Source organism: Schistocerca nitens, chromosome 1 (assembly GCF_023898315.1).
Source record: "Schistocerca nitens isolate TAMUIC-IGC-003100 chromosome 1, iqSchNite1.1, whole genome shotgun sequence".
Taxonomy (NCBI): Eukaryota; Metazoa; Arthropoda; class Insecta; order Orthoptera; family Acrididae; genus Schistocerca; species Schistocerca nitens.
Genome location: NC_064614.1, coordinates 283,420,060 through 283,436,307, shown reverse-complemented (window position 1 = coordinate 283,436,307; position 16,248 = coordinate 283,420,060).

The following is a 16,248-nucleotide window of genomic DNA, read 5'->3' as shown; positions in this document are numbered from 1 at the left end:
TAAGTAGAGCTAACGGGGATGCTGTGCAGCTAGCTAGCTGGCTGCGTTTGAACACCGCTACAGCGTCCACATCACACAAGTAATCCACCAGTTGACTTTTCCATACCATAGCTCTCAGTCCATCTAAGTGGGCAACCTGTATCTTGTTGGACCGGCGTGTGTCGCTCACCTATCCAGGAAGGCATGCAGCTCTTCGGTGATTTAAATATTTCTCAGCTGTAGACGACCTCACTGCCTCTCGAGTCGCCAGAGCCAAGGCTAAATGAACTTAAGTGTGATTTGCAGAGTATCCATGTAGATGTAGACGTAGATGTAGATGTATAATCTTATCATTCATATCCTTTCACCTCTACTTTTAATGCTGTTCTTGAACTGCATATATATTTCATTCCCAAGTGACATGTATTTCTGTATTCCTCAATTTCCTGGAACATTTTTGTACTTTCCTTGCTCATTGATCAGCTCAAGTATTTGAACTGTTGCCCATGGTTTTTTCGTCTTACTTTCTTTTTAGTTATGTTTTTCTTTTCAACTGTTGTGGTAGCCCTTCGTACAGACGTCCATCCCTCTTCAACTAAACTCGCAGTACCTTTAGCCTCAGAGAACTCCAAGCGTATCCTTTATTCCTTACTACTTCCGTATCCCACTTCTTAGCGCACTGATTCTTCGTGACTATCAGCCTATTCTTCATCACTACTATACAGTGATCTGACTCTATATTCATTCCTGGGTGCGCCTAACACATCAGTAGCTGATATCAGATACTCCGTACGATAATGATGTAATGTAATAGAAATCTTCCCATGTCTCCCGGACTTTTGCAAGTGTACCTCATTCCATTGTGATTCTTGAACAGTGTATTCGCTCTTATTAGATGAAATTAACTGGAGAACTCAACTAGTCTTTCTCCTCTTCATTCTCAATACCACGCCTATATCCTTTCTCTACGCATTCTCCTTCAACCGCATCCCAGTCGCCCATCTTCATATCCATTTACGTACTGAATGGCTCGTTAACTATTATTTTCTGGTGCATTAGCACTACGCACGTTGGACAGAAACCGCCAAAAACACGTATTATGATATATAGATTACTGAAAGGGCTAAAATCTGTAGGATTTTCCATTATTCTGTAATCTGACCACATTTATGGCAAATTCACAGTCTTTTCAAGTAAAATATAATTATCCTCGCCTGCTCGTGTTGCTGCTTATTCCCACAAACCACAAACTATATTGCTGACACTATCGTGTTCCGAAAATTCCCGGGACCCTTAAGTTTAAGCAAAGCACACCTACTTCCTGTTGCTAATAGCGAAAACATACAAATTACTAGGAAACATGATGCCCCTTCGGAATGTTTGGATGTGACCGACGAGTCTATGCCACAGTTGTGAATCCGAAAGGTGAAGCACTGCGTCACGGCAGCGAACGCCGCGTGTGAGGTGTGTGGTCGGCAGTGTTTGGACGTGCCCTCGCGGCGCTGCCGTCGCCCGTAATGGAATTGCTCCCGCGCTGCGAATTGACGTGCTATCGTCCCCTGCGAGCCGCCCTGGATGTCTTTCCACTTACGTCGGCGCCGAAGCTTAAATAAACCCTTCCTCTCCCCTTCCCCCGTCTTCACTCTTTTGCCTTTTTGCGCCGCCTCCTGGATGGCCGCACGCATAAGGGCGATACGCCTATACGGTAAAATGGACCTAGCAGGCCGCCCGGTTACGGCAAGCTACCGGAAGGATACAACAAACTCATCTGGGAATTCAGCCGTGCTGGGCACATGCACGTGACCTGCCATAGTACAAGATGCGAACAAACTTCAGTCGGTAGCGATCTTAAGGAATCATAATGGATGAAATACGAGGGCTAGATAAAACTCAGCGAACACGCATCGGCTGTGCTGCAGGCCTGCATTGGAAATTGCAGCGTGTTAATCCTGATCGATACGCAGTGAATAGTTACACCACTCTCAAACTGCAATTCTGTTATCCGCCAATACATGCCGAAAAACGTCTGTAGTAATGAGATATGACTATTGTGGAGGCTTCTTGCTTATCGGACCATAAATGGTAATGTGACTATGTAAATTACTGCAGTTGACGCTGCAGTAACCAACTATGAACACTGAACATTGCTGATTCCCCTCAGTGGACTTGGTTACCTAAAATGATGTCATATACTTATTAATATTTACCATTACTTTTATTGCTACCGTAAGACCAGCTTATAGCCACGACTTAGGTATACGAACCATTACCACGTATACTTACGCTGTTGTTCCTCATTTTGTGGTGGTGAATAATCTCAACACATGCTCGTTCAGTAAAGGATGGCAATACCAGTTCCACCACAAATGTGTTAATTATGTAGTTTCTGTGACATGAAACTTTCTCGCAGATTAAAACTGTGTGCCGGATCGAGACTCGAACTCGGGACCTTTGCCTTTTGCGGGCATGTGCTCCATCACCAGAGCTACCCAAGCACGACTCAACCCCCCATCTCCCAGCTCCTGAAACAAGAGTGCTAGTTCTGCAAGATTCGCAGGAGAGCTTCTGTAAAGTTTCGAAGGTAGGAGACGAGATACTGGCTGAAGTACAGCTGTGAGGACGGGGCTTGAGTCGTGCTTGGGTAGCTCAGTTGGGAGAGCACTTGCCCACGGAAGACAAAGGTCCCGAGTTCGAGTCTCGGTCCGGCACGAAGTTTTAATCTGCCAGGAAGTTTCATACCAGCGCACACTGCGCTGCAGAGAGAAAATCTCATTCTTCCTCTGACATTTTGTCGTTCATGGTGCTCTTCGATGCAGTTAGGTCCTGCAATAAAGTTAATGAAAGTGGTACCAACCACTTTTAATCTCCAAAGTTTAATTTTTCTCCGCACTGTAGTGTTTATATAAGTAAATTCCTGTCAATCCTGTTTACCGCAGCAGATATGCTACAGTTATCGAGCTTGCCAATTGTGGCGGGGACCACAATTCTCCTTGTAACCCTCTAAGGTCTGAAATGGCAGTAAAAAAACGCAATACAGAGCGCTGCCAGACACGTCGCATTAAAAGGAGAGAACAGAAAAAAACGATAATGCGTAGTATATTATTTAAAAAATAAAATAAAAAATAAAACGACCCCAGTGAATGAAACTGTCATGCTGCGTATTTCGCGTGCCTTTAGTGAACAAACACAAGTTTCAACGTCACCGTTACCTGCGGCGGAGTTCTGGCTCAAGATGGCGATAATTATATCGTTTCTCACCACTAGAAATGCACAAACCACGTACCACATTGAGCTGCCTCATAGTAATTTGAACGTAAGAAAAGTGGCGCAGTTCAGTTGTGATTGCAACCTACTGAAGGGTGCTCCAAACTTAGAGACAGAAGTTGATAGGACACGGAAAAAAACAATAGATTAAATTTATATACACGAAACAGCCTATATCACATCTAGCGTAATATTGCCAACTGTTACGGCCGATTGAGGCTAGCCTCAGATTTACAACTAAAAAAAAAAAAAAAAAAAAAAATTAAACATTAGTAATCCACTATTTACACTACTGGCCATTAAAATTGCTACACCACGAAGATGACGTGCTATAGACGCGAAATTTAACCGACAGGAAGAAGATGCTGTGATATGCTGATGATTAGCTTTTCAGAGCATTCAAACAAGGTTGGCGCCGGTGCCGACACCTGCAACGTGCTGACGTGAGGAAAGTTTCGAACCGTTTTCTCATACACAAACAGCAGTTTCCTGGTGAAACGCTGTTGTGATGCCTCGTGTAAGGAGGAGAAATGCGTACCATCGCGTTTCCGGCTTTCATAAAGGTCGAATTGTAGCCCATCGCGATTGTGGTTTATCGTATGGCGACAATGCTGCTCGCGTTGGTCGATATCCAATGACTATTAGCAGAATATGGAATCGGTGGGTTCAGGAGGGTAACACGAAATGCCGTGCAGGATCCCAACGGCCTCGTATCACTAGCAGTCGAGATGACAGGCATCTTATCCGCATGGCTGTAACGGATCGTGCAGCCACGTCTCGATCCCTGAGTCAACAGATGGGGACGTTTGCAAGACAACAACCATCTGCACGAACAGTTCAACGACGTTTGCAGCAGCATGGACTATTATCTCGGAGATAATGGCTGCTGTTACCCTTGACGCTGTATCACAGACAGGAGCGCCTGCGATGGTGTACTCAAAGACGAACCTGGGTGCACGAATGGCAAAACGTCATTTGCTGATGAATCCAGGTTATGTTTACAGCATCGTGATAGTCGCATCCGTGTTTGGCGACATCGCGGTGAACGCATATTGGAAGCGTGTATTCGTCATCGCCATACAGGCGTATCACCTAGCGTAATGGTATGTGGTACCGTTGGTTACACGTCTCGGTGGACGTTACATTTCAGATGGTTTACGACCTGTGGCTGTACCCTTCATTCTATACCTTCGAAACCCTACATTTCAGCAGGATAATGCACGACCGCATCTTGCAGGTCCTGTACGGGCCTTTCTGGATACAGAAAATGTTCGACTGCTGCCCTGGCCAGCACATTCTCCAGATCTCTCACCAATTGTAAACGTCTGGTCAATGGTGGCTGAGCAACTGGCTCGTCACAATACGCCAGTCACTACTCTTGATGAACTGTGGTATCGTGTTGAAACTGCATTGGCAGCTGTACCCGCACACGCCATCCAAGCTCTGTTTGACTCAATGACCAGGCGTATCAGGGCCGTTATTACAAGCAGAGATGGTTGCTCTGGGTACTGATTTCTAAGGATCTATGCACCCAAATTGCGTGAAAATATAATCACATGTCAGTTCTTGTATAATATATTTGTCCAATGAATACCCGTTGATCATATGCATTTCTTCTTGGTGTAGCAATTTTAATGGCCAGTAGTGTATATTGAATGGAAGAGACAGTCAAATATTGCAGCATGTTACCTAAAATATCGGACTGTTGCTACAATCGCCGTCAGGTGGTAAGCCTTGTTACAACTGAGAGGCTACAAAGAGCTCCGCGATTCGTATGTGACCCTACGTCAGAGACTTTGCTCACTATTACGACATAATGGCTCGTACAGCGTTTCCTACCACATACTATTAGTTTATTAGTGTGAGATAAGGAGAGTTTCATCAGTGACACACTGGTGCGTCGGACGAGCTGACAGTGAAATTTATAATTACTATTAAAAACAGTCTTGATCACGATTTATTTAACAAGGTGACCGGTTTCAACCACTACTGTGGTCATCTTCAGACCTATAAGTTGTATACAAAGCTCTAATTAGAGGGCTACATACATTAAACAAAATACATAAAGTTATAAAGCTATAAAACGTTGAATTACCATTGAGTAGGAACCTCTTTCTGTTGAAAAATCACTACTGGAGAAACCAGTGCACGTCTCACTATATATAATGGAGGCTCCACCCACTTCTGACTGCATGATGTCATTATTAACCAATGAGTTATAAGTCGAATTACAATTTAAAATTTCTTAGTTAAAAGAACATTGTCAAGAATTAGAAAAAAATACACACTAAACTTAGCTTATTAAACACCTATTGTCAATTAAGAAGCGTTAAAAATATTTAAATATGTAGGAAAATGAACTTCGGTTTGGCAGTACATGGGTTGCCCTCTCAAGGCCTGTCAGTGAACCATTTGGATCCACTGGTTGCTATGGTGAAGTTAGACGCCGTTGCAAAGATGAAGCAGCATGCTTTTTTCACTGAAGTTATTGTAAGGTCGATAGTCGAACTAGTGGTTGCCATGGTGAGGACAAACGCCAGTGCAAAGATGTGGCAGCAGGCTTCTTTCCAACGAAGTTGTTGCGAAGTAGAATGGCAAAGACTGTGGCGTCAGACGATGTATTATTGAGCAGCAACTTGTCTTTATTAAAACGAAAAGAGTAAGCTACAATAATCTGTAGCTGACATGTATACTACATGCTGTCCAAATACGATACGAAGTAGTTGTCTGTATGTATGAAATATTATCTATGATGTTGATATGTAGATTACATGTGCTGTTTTAAGGCATTGCTATTCCTCAAGTTATATGCCAGTAATATAAGCAAATAAAAATGAAAGAATTTAAAATTATAAAATTATGAGCCAGTGTCAAAAATAAAACGATGTGAATTAGCAATATGCAGTCTAAAAGCATAAAAGCAAAATTCTAAAACAGATAGTCAATCATAAAATAATGTTTGGTAAGAGACAATTACAATGTAAAGATAAAATATTTGCTAAAAGTCTTTATAATTAAAAGAATATATATAATTTTTTATCCAAGAGTAACCAATCTTACCAAAATTTCTTTTACTCCTGCTGAGACAACACTTTTAAACAAAGGCCTAAAATATAATTTAGCTCCACAATTGAGCAATGCAAATATTAAACGTGTGACTGCTGATGTAAAGATTGCTGCAAAACATGCACAATTTAGTAGGTCTGAAATATGTGACATTGCACGTAAAACTAAGAATGTCATCACTAATGAAAAAGATAAAAATAAACATAATAATGAATTAAAACTTGTAAAGCAAATCAACCAGAAGTTAATAACTAATAAAGCTATTGCAATCAAGGCAGATAAAGGGAATACTGTAGTCATTGTTAGCGAAGATGATTATGTTTCTAAAACTTTACAATTTTTTAACGCTAATGGAATAACTGAGGTTAATAAAGACCCAACTTTAAGATTTCAAACAAAAATTAAAAAGCTGATTGATGATAGTGACTCTTTACTTTCACCTAAAGATAAAATAACACTTAGAGTTATGAACCCCACTTTACCTAAGTTGAGATCGCAAATCAAATTACACAAACCAAATTTACCAATTCGTCCAATTGTTAACAATACCAACAGTCCCTCTTATAACCTGAACAAAAAGCTCAATCAAATCTTAAAATCCTTCTACGTTTATGAAGAAAATTATAGTATTAAAAACAGTTTCGAATTAACTAAGTTAATCTATGATGTGGATATTCCAAAAAACGCAAGGTTCACATCGTTGGACATCACAAATCTTTACATGAATATACCTATTCAAGAGACTATCTCTATCATTAATGATAACTTAACGCATCACAAAATCATGAGCCCCAAAGAAATAGTAGAATTCATCGAACTGTTAAGAATTACTCTAGATTTTAATTATTTTTCATTTAATAATAAAATATACATACAGGAAGATGGACTTGCAATGGGGAATTCCTTGGCTAGCACTATAGCAGATATCTTCGTCAACTATGTTAAAACCCAATTTTTCAAAAATAATACAGAAATAACAAATAAAATTATTTACTACAAAAGATATGTTGACGACACACTGCTATTATATAACGGCTCTAAGGAAGAAATTGACGCTTTCACTAACAACTTAAATAATTTACATCCAAAACTTGTATTTACAGTAGAACACGAAAGTAACAATAGTATTTATTTCCTTGACCTCACAATTACAAATCAGAATGGAAAACATAATATTTCTATTTATAGAAAACCCACATCAACCGACGTAATAATAAATGCTACGTCATGCCATCCATTAAGATACAAAATGGCATTTTTTAAAACTATGATACATAGGATACTGAAATTACCTCTCCAATATGATGCAATCCAAAAGGAAATTGATACATTAAAACAGATAGCAGTTGCTAACAATTATAATTCCCTTCAGGTTGATCTGTTATATCAAAAATTACAAGAAAAAAATGATGCTGTTATAAATTCCAAGAAGAGATTTACACAAATGACATACATGGGACCTATCTCAGATAAAATAAATAAATTATTTAAGAACACAAGCGTGACAATAGCATTTAAAACTACTAACCCCCTACAGATGAAACTGAAACACACAATTGGAGACTCAAATAGATACCAAAAGTCAGGCGTTTATAAAATAATATGTAATGACTGTGAGAAACAGTATATTGGCCAAACTGGCCGTAACTTTTTAACACGTTTCAAAGAACATACTACTGGTACTGCATGTATCAAATCAATATTTGGTCAACATCTTGATGGATACAATCATTCTCAGGGTTGTATTTCTAGCAATTTGAAAATATTACATACTGAGCCAAAAGGACCACTGCTAAATACCTTAGAAGAAATTGAAATTTTTTCACTTCACAAAAGTAATCCATTATCTGTTTTAAACGAACAACTTCAGTTCAAAGACAAACATTTCTTTGGGCTTTTCGATGATCTGATTTAGAATGTTTACTCTTCTGTCCTTTGTCTTGAAAGGTTAAAGAAAATTATATATATTCTTTTAATTATAAAGACTTTTAGCAAATATTTTATCTTTACATTGTAATTGTCTCTTACCAAACATTATTTTATGATTGACTATCTGTTTTAGAATTTTGCTTTTATGCTTTTAGACTGCATATTGCTAATTCACATCGTTTTATTTTTGACACTGGCTCATAATTTTATAATTTTAAATTCTTTCATTTTTATTTGCTTATATTACTGGCATATAACTTGAGGAATAGCAATGCCTTAAAACAGCACATGTAATCTACATATCAACATCATAGATAATATTTCATACATACAGACAACTACTTCGTATCGTATTTGGACAGCATGTAGTATACATGTCAGCTACAGATTATTGTAGCTTACTCTTTTTGTTTCAATAAAGACAAGTTGCTGCTCAATAATACATCGTCTGACGCCACAGTCTTTGCCATTCTACTTCGCAACAACTTCGTTGGAAAGAAGCCTGCTGCCACATCTTTGCACTGGCGTTTGTCCTCACCATGGCAACCACTAGTTCGACTATCGACCTTACAATAACTTCAGTGAAAAAAGCATGCTGCTTCATCTTTGCAACGGCGTCTAACTTCACCATAGCAACCAGTGGTTCCAAATGGTTCACTGACAGACCTTGAGAGGGCAACCCGTGTACTGCCAAACCGAAGTTCATTTTCCTACATATTTAAATATTTTTAACGCTTCTTAATTGACAATAGGTGTTTAATAAGCTAAGTTTAGTGTGTATTTTTTTCTAATTCTTGACAATGTTCTTTTAACTAAGAAATTTTAAATTGTAATTCGACTTATAACTCATTGGTTAATAATGACATCATGCAGTCAGAAGTGGGTGGAGCCTCCATTATATATAGTGAGACGTGTACTGGTTTCTCCAGTAGTGATTTTTCAACAGAAAGAGGTTCCTACTCAATGGTAATTCAACGTTTTATAGCTTTATAACTTTATGTATTTTGTTTAATGTATGTAGCCCTCTAATTAGAGCTTTGTATACAACTTATAGGTCTGAAGATGACCTCAGTAGTGGTTGAAACCGGTCACCTTGTTAAATAAATCGTGATCAAGACTGTTTTTAATAGTAATTATTTATAAGACATCGATCACTGCTGTGCCCATAATGTATTCAAAAGTGAAATTTATTCCTCGCGAATTGTTGCATGTTGAGGACTACCTTGGCCAAATCGTAAAGTGAAAGTACGGCACAATTGCAAGATCCCTAATTTACAGTTTAGAGGTTTGGTTATTTTGGGTCTTGTTGTTGTGTGTGCGTGTGTGTGTGTGAGTGTGTGTGTGGTGTGGTGTGTGTTAGTGTTTTGGGTTTACATGCTCGATACGGCGAGATTATCAGGGCCACTACAAATATTAAAAGGAACGTATGTGGATAAAAGGACAAAAACCTTGTCACACTCACTCGCTCACCACTCAGAATATGGAATCGGTGGGTTCAGGAGGGTAATACGAAATGCCGTGCAGGATCCCAACGGCCTCGTATCACTAGCAGTCGAGATGACAGGCATCTTATCCGCACGGCTGTAACGGATCGTGCAGCCACGTCTCGATCCCTGAGTCAACAGATGGGGACGTTTGCAAGACAACAACCATCTGCACCAACAGTTCAACGACGTTTGCAGCAGCATGGACTACCAGCTCGCAGACCCTGGCTGCGGTTATCTTGACGCTGCATCACAGACAGGAGCGCCTGCGATGGTGTGCTCAACGACGAACCTGGATGCACGAGTGGCAAAACGTCATTGTTTCGGATGAATCCAGGTTCTGTTTACAGCATCATGATGATCGCATCCGTGTTTGGCGACATCGCGGTGAACGCAGACTGGAAGCGTGTATTCGCCATAGATATACTGGCGTACCACCCGGCGTGATGCTATGGGGTGCCATTGGTTATACGTCTCGGTCACCCCTTGTTCGCATTGAGGGCCCTTTGAACAGTGGACGTTACATTTCAGAATTGTTACGACCTGTGGCTCTACCCTTCATTCGATCCCTGCTATACCCAACATTTCAGCAGGATAATGTACGACCACATGTTGCAGGTCCTGCACGGGCCTTTCTGGATACAGAAAATGTTCGACTGCTGCCCTGGCCAGCACATTCTCAAGATCTCTCACCAATTGTAAACGTCTGGTCAATGGTGGCTGAGCAACTGGCTCGTCACAATACGCCAGTCACTACTCTTGATGAACTGTGGTATCGTGTTGAAACTGCATTGGCAGCTGTACCTGCACACGCCATCCAAGCTCTGTTTGACTCAATGCCCAGGCGCATCAGGGCCGTTATTAGGGCCAGAAGTGGTTGTTCTGGGTACTGATTTCTCAGGATCTATGCACCCAAATTGCGAGAAAATGTAATCACATGTCAGTTCTACTATAATATATTTGCCCAATGAATACTCATTTATGATCTGCATTTCTTCTTGGTGTAGCAATTTTAATGGCCAGTAGTGTACATCTATTGGAACGAAGAGTGAGCTCCTTATTTCCGACTCAGTGGGGATAGACACACACACACGCTATTTCTGGCTAGGAACACAAATTACGATCAGATTGATCACCAGTGTCATTTCATAGAAAATAATGTGGGTCCACCATTAGTTGCAGCAAGCAAATAGACTCCACATAGCGTACATAGGCATCCAGTATCAAGCCGTACTATTATACACTCTTGCTAGAACATTAGAGTCCCTCACCACCAGTCCAGCGCCGATCCACTACTCAAATCATAACACGGCGCCGTAAGCAAACAACGCTTCACGTAACGGTCGCTGAGAGACTCCATAACACAAACCACACCCATACCACGGGCAAGCACGACCTCTAGCCCCCTGGAGCGGAGAACCAAGACTCACATCGCCTTCTGTTTCCTTTTTTCTCTTTGTTTATTGTATTTCAGTGCCCCATATGGGGCGGGCTGGCAGCAGCATAGGCGCCGCTCTGCAGCTAAGAGACAGACAGTAAGTACAGATCATGGAGATATTTAAAACAACATAAAGGAGGAAATACGGCGAAACGGACTTATAAAAGGAGAAACATGATGGAAGATAGCGTAAAAAAGTGGGCGACTGTAAAAATAGTGATAAAAATCTAAAAACTGTACACAAAGAAACACACACTGTGACGATTAAAAGAAACACAAATCGAAGTACAGCCTTAGCAAAAAAGTAGAGATAGGGCGGCGTAGCACATAACAATCACTGACAGCAACACTGTGTACAAGTCCAGCACACGATTAAAATCACAGCTCTTGGCATTACGGGAGACCAGCACCAAACACTGACGAAGCACGATGATGATGACCGGAGAGGATCTGCTAGGGGTATGGAGACGAGGGAGAAGGGAAGAAAGGTGGGAGGGGCAGTGCTAGAGGAGGGGTGAGAGGGGAAAGGGACGCGGGGCGCCCTAAAGGGGAGTCAGGCGGGAAGGTCGTGGGGAATGGCGGTGGGAACAAGGCCAGGCTACCGTTGGTAAGAAGGGTAGATATCATGGTGTTCAACATCCAGGAGGGGGAGGTGCTGCAACTTGCCCTGATGAAGGAGATGGAGGGTGTGGTGGTGGAGAGAGGGAGGGATAAAGCGATAGAGGTGTTACCACACCTGGGAGGGAGGTGGAGAGGAAGGAGGAGGAAAAGGAGGAGGTGGGGCAAGGGGATAAGGTCATAAAGGATTCGAGAGGGGAAGGAAGGCAAGATATTGAATGCATGGTGGAGCACATGGCGTTCTAGGATTTGCAGAGCCTGGGGAGGGGGAGTGGAGATTCAGGCAATGCTTGCATCACAGAGGATAGGACAGATGGAGTTGTAGGTATGGAGGATGGTGGAAGGATGCAATCCCCATGTACAGCCAGACAGGAGTTTCAGGAGGTGGAGGCGGGAATGGGGTTTCTGCTGGATGCTCAGGAGATGAGGGGTCCAGGTGAGGTAACGGTCGAGCGTGAGGCCAAGGTATCTCAGGATGGAGGGTGATCTGGTTGGGACGACCATAAATGGTTAGTTAGAAATCATGGAGACGGAAGGAGCGGGTGGTGTGGCCTATGATGATTGCCTGGGGTTTTTGAGGGGTTGATGCAAACGAACCACTGGTTACAGCAGGTGGTGAACTGGTCAAGGTGTGTTTGAAGGGTGCCATCAGTATATTGGAGGAGGTGGACAGTTGGGGGTGGCTTGAGTATATCTGCAGTGTACAGAAGATAGAGGAGAGGGGAGAGGATGGAGCCCTGGAGGACGCCAGCAGTGGGATTCTCACATCACCGGAAGCGCCGGACTTAAGTGGCAATAAGAGGAAAACCAAAGAGAAAACACGCAAGCCAGAACAACCTGGATTCCTGCCCCGACTAGAAAGAGAATCAGTGGCGCCAGCGATTCCCCCATGGACAACTGCCTTTCAGGTCTGTCAGATGTGGTACGCAAGACAATTTAGAGATAAAAATGAGGCTCAGAAATCTCACTGTGTTCTTAAAATGTAAATGGTGTCTTTCATATACAAGTCAGATAAATTAAAAAAACTACGAGAGTGATTAAAATGAATACGCACACAATTATCTGCAGAAAAATGAATATCCATTTGAGAAGACCACTAATCTCTAGACTGTAAATTGGAACCGTGATGCAACACGGGATAAGAAACAAACACTGCAAAACCGTTCACGAATAAGGAGCATTCTACAGGACTCCTGATTGTAGATATGATACTGTTTACGGCTAAGACAGAGAGAGTGGCTGAAACACTGCCCTGAAGGATACTATTCACCTGCTGGGAACGATCCAGCAGCGTGTCACCAAATCGAGACCTAAAAAACCGCTTGAACAGGAAAGACCGTGTGAAGATGGAGAAGTGATAACGAAAGTCCCATTGATGGAGCTGCACCTGAGTACTGTGTCGCCTAGTATTATCGTATCCCTTACTAATGTTATAGAGTACACCTAGACAGTGATGTATAAGCAGGAAAACTTCTGAATAGCCGCCTCTATCAGGATCAGGATATCGACAGTGGACCAAAATTTTCGGAAACCACACTGAGAGCAGCCAGGGAGTTGCTTGGTCTCTAACAAGTAGACCAGACGACAGTGGTCCATTCGCTCCAGGGGCTTTCTGATACAACTTATTAAGGCCATACTTCACTAGCTACTGGGACATGGGCTGTCCTTTCCTGGTTCGACGAGAGGTATCAAAATTCCCTGTCTCCGCGTGGTTGGAAAGTAACCTGACTTCTATATCAAATTAAGACATTCGAGGAAGATTTCGTTCGATATGGTTGGCAAAAGTCGAAACATAATACAACATATTTGGTCCTAACACGGATCCAGTATCACGAGTCTCAGGAAGTGCCGATTCCAGCTCAGAAACGAAGAAAAGACAGCTGTAAGACGGAATTATTCCATATGAAGTCCACAACTTGATCGATCCACTGTACAGTCGCACGGCAGTGGCAAAACGCCGGATCCTGGCGGGCATTAGCAGTAGTCGATGCAGAGTGCTCTGCCATCGTCTGAGCAATTTCTCTGAGCTTTGTTCGGAGATATCGCTATTTCAGCACTGCTGTTTGTGGTAAGCAACTGCGTTACTTGATATCCTCCTGAGAGCTTTTGTAGAAGAAGTGGAACAGTTGATATGGTCCAGGAACGCTTGCCATTAACTTTTCTTGCTATGCTTAATTGCCGGTAGAGTCTTGGCTCTCGCAACTAGAGAGGCAGTGATGTTGTCTGCGGTTGGGAAACATTTAAATCATCGAAGTGCAGCACGCCTGTCTTGGATAGCTGAGTGGCACTCACCAGTCAACCGAGTTTCAGGTTTCCTACTAAGAAAACCTGATAACATCGGGATGGGAAATTCAACTCTATGGTGGAACACTTGTGTGATCTGGTCCACCCATTCATCGAACCCATACAGTTATTCCGTTATTCCAATCTCGAACAGCGTGTGGGGTAAACGAACACCTGTATCTTTCCGTGCGAACTCTGATTTCCCTTATTTTATTGTGATGATCGTATCTCCCTATGTAGGTGGGCGTCAACAAAATATTTTCACATTCGGAGGAGTAAGTTGGTTACTGAAGTTTCATGAGAAAATTCCGCTTCAACAAAAAACACCTTTGTTTCAATAAGGTCCTCCTCAAATCCTGTATCATGTCCGTCACACTCTCTCCCTTAATTCTGGATATTACTAGATGGGCTACTCTTCTTAGAACTTTCTCGATGTACTTCGTTAATTCTGCCTGGTATGGATCCCAGACCGTGCAGTAATACCCCAAAAGAGGACGGACAAACGTTACAGTTTGTTAGCGTTCTGCCAATAAAACGCAGTCTTTGGTTTGCCTTCCCCACAACATTTTCTACGAATTCTTTCGCAATTAAGTTGTTCGTAATTGTAATTCCTAGGTATTGAGTTGAATTTACGGCCTTTAGATTTAACTGATTTATCGTGTAACCGAAGTTTAACGGGTTCCTTTTAGCACTCATGTGGATGACCTCACAGTTTTCATTACTTAGGATCAATTGCCAATTTTCGCACCATACATATATATTTTCTAAATCGTTTTGCAATTTGTTTTGATCTTCTGATGACTTTGCTAGACGATAAACGACAACATTATCTGCAAGCAACGTATGAAGTCTGCTCAGCTTTTCTCCTAAGTCATTTATATAGATAAGGAACAGCAGAGGGCCTATAACAATACATTGTGGAGCGACAGAAATCACTTCTGTTTTACTCAATGACTTTTCGTTAATTACTACGAACAGTGACCTCTCTGACAGGAAACCACGAATCCAGTCACATAACTGAGACAGTATTCCATAAGCACACAACTTCACTATAAGCAGCATGTGTGGTACTGCATCAAAAGCCTTCTGGAAACCAGAAATACGTAGTCAATTTCTACTGTCAATAGCACTCAACACTTGGTGTGAGTAGAGAGCTAGTTGTTTCGAAAGAATGATGTTTTCTGAAGCCGTTTTGTGTATCAAGGGGTATCTGTTCCATTTATTTGGTATGAATCTCTCAATTGCTGTCGACACTTATTCTTTGAATTCAAGCCACGTCCGGTCTACATTTACATTGTTAATTGGGAAGGAGTGGAGATTGTCTCTCAGGAAGACGTCAAGCGAACTTTTGTAAGTAGGCTGTTTAGGTTTTTTTATTGGTAACGCCACCTCTGTATGAAAATCACTGGCTGTGCTGTGTGCAGTCTGTGGCTGCTTTGCATTGTTGTAATACTCGCAATTGTAGTGTTAGGCAGCTGGCTGTGAACAGCGCATAGCGTTGGGCAGTTGGAGGTGAGCCGCCAGCAGTGGTGGATGTGGGGAGAGAGATGGCGGAGTTTTGAAATTTGTCATGAACTGCTTTATATATGATGATATCAAGCTGGCAGTAGTGGCGCTAGCTGTATTGCAGTAGTGGGAGTAACCAAGATTTTTGTGAGGTAAGTGATTTGTGAAAGGTATAGTTTAATGTTAGTCAGGGCCATTCTTTTGTAGGGATTTTTGAAAGTCAGATTGCGTTGCGCTAAAAATATTGTGTGTCAGGTTAAGCACAGTCGAGTATAAATTGTTTAAAGGGGAAGTTTCATATGTCGACCCATAGCCTAGGATACCTCACTGGAATCTTCTGATTTTTTCTTGTAGTTTGTGTAATTAGTGTAGATTTTGTTTATTGCTAGCGCGTAATTGTAGAGAAAATCTCCTTTGTAGTTGCAGTCTTTCATTGTTGTACAGTAAAACAGGTGTGGCACGCATGTAGATTTGCACCAAGTATTTCGCAGCTGCAATTAACTAGATATTATTTTCAGTGTTATGTTAATGTGTTCTCTTATTTTTGCTCTTCAAATTGTGCTTTTCTGTGTTGTCGTGTGAAATACTGTGACAATAATGGCGTGTGAAAAACGTAATACTAGGCTCCAAAGTAAATTGAGAAATGACAGTGAAGACGAAAGCAGTGTGTTAGCGCCACCG